We start from the raw sequence: 1,725 nt of genomic DNA, 5'->3' as shown, positions 1-1,725 counted from the left end.
TTTTTTTTTTTTTTAAGTCATTCAATTTAAAAATGTTACATTTTTATGTAATTTTCTTTAAAAGCATATGTTGCCTTAGTGTGATGGTACCCCAAACCCATTCTGTAATATTCCAGCTATTGTGAAACTATCTTAAAGGAATAGTTAATCCAAAAATCTTTAATTTAGTCAAGATGTAGTTTTTGTTTATTGTTTTACTTTGAACAAAACTTTAAACCATTGCTTTTGGACAGCCTTTCGTTCTTTTAAAGGTGCACCAATTTTTTTTTTTTCTTGGTCATCTTTACTTTACACGAATGTTCCAACTATTTATGTATATGGCATAAAAAATATGAACAGTGGAATAAGTATCATCTGTTTCACATTCTGCTGAATGAGCCGCATTCATCACACTTTCTGTAGTTCCTCTGAAGTCCTGAAGATGTCAGCATCCTATAGCAAATCCTGCCATCATCCTAACGCTGTGGAGTCGCAAGATCGCCGTTAAACTAAAGCACCCTTAAACTATCAAGCAGAATGGTTTTTTTTTTCTTCTAGAAGGCCTGTGACTCATTACAATCATATTTCATCAGTCAGTTAGCCGACGATTCCATTACGTTCACATCTAACTCCACTTGAGTCGTACGAGGGTCCCAGTGAAAACGATGAGTAATTTAAAACATCTTCACGCAGGCTGCCATTACTAATCAGCTCTCGGACTCCCTCCCTCTGTTATTCACGCAGCTATACGTTCATACCCCTCTTCTTGAGTTTAAGTGGGTAAATGTTTGTTTCCGAAAGGTCTGAGCAGATGAAACGAGCGAGAACCTGAGTCAGAAAACTCTGGCAATGAGACGGTAGCAGAGAGCATCCACCGAATGGAAAACAATTACACAGTCACTGAATCCCCTCCTAAGTTCTGATGAGGGCGGTTAGCGATGGCAGTGGCCACGTAATGATGTGTGTGTAATTCGGTAATGCTTCTCATTGCTCAGCGACTCCAGATCTAAGCTGCCTAAAGACGACACAATTTGTCAATTGACTCTGGGCCATTAAAAAAGGAACAGATCATCAAACTTTAAGGCAGATTTAGATTACCGAATGCAGGCTCGTTCAAAAGAGCGTAATTATGTCATAAGTTGGTAATTTGTACGTTGTGATGTATTGATCTCGATTACGGTCCGAGATAGTAAAATTAATTCTATGTCATTCAGCTCAGAAATGGATCATTTGTTCGCCGCAGTCTGTCGTAGACCGATTCGGTTCGGTTAAAGAGTCAAGTGTTTGTTCAGACAGGAAATTAAGCTCAGCTGTGTTACTCTGAGTTTTCTAGATGAGGTTACACGGTTTAAATGGCAGACTATGTTTAAAAGAGTAGATCATCCAAAAAATTGCTGACGGTTTACTCGCTCCGAGGTCATTCGCGATCACTTACTCATCTGCGGTCAATGGGTGCCGTCAGAATGAGGGTTCAAACGACTAATAGAAACATCCATGTGGCTCCACTACATCCNNAATACCATATTAATGCATGCTTTGAAAAGTCGTCTTACATCAAAATCCACTTTAGAACTGATGTTAATGATGCATTTGTGCATATTTCTCTCTTGATTCAGGCAAGATGACTGTTTTTTCCTGGTGAAAGCAAACATTCTGGATCAAGGAATCGTAGCTTTTGCATAGCAAAACGTCGATCGACTCTAGGCATGTGGATTAATGTTTTTGAAAGAGAAAAAAAAAAAAAAA

The sequence above is a fragment of the Puntigrus tetrazona genome, chromosome 9 (genome assembly GCF_018831695.1).
Source record: "Puntigrus tetrazona isolate hp1 chromosome 9, ASM1883169v1, whole genome shotgun sequence".
Taxonomy (NCBI): domain Eukaryota; kingdom Metazoa; phylum Chordata; class Actinopteri; order Cypriniformes; family Cyprinidae; genus Puntigrus; species Puntigrus tetrazona.
This window is presented reverse-complemented; position numbering follows the sequence as displayed.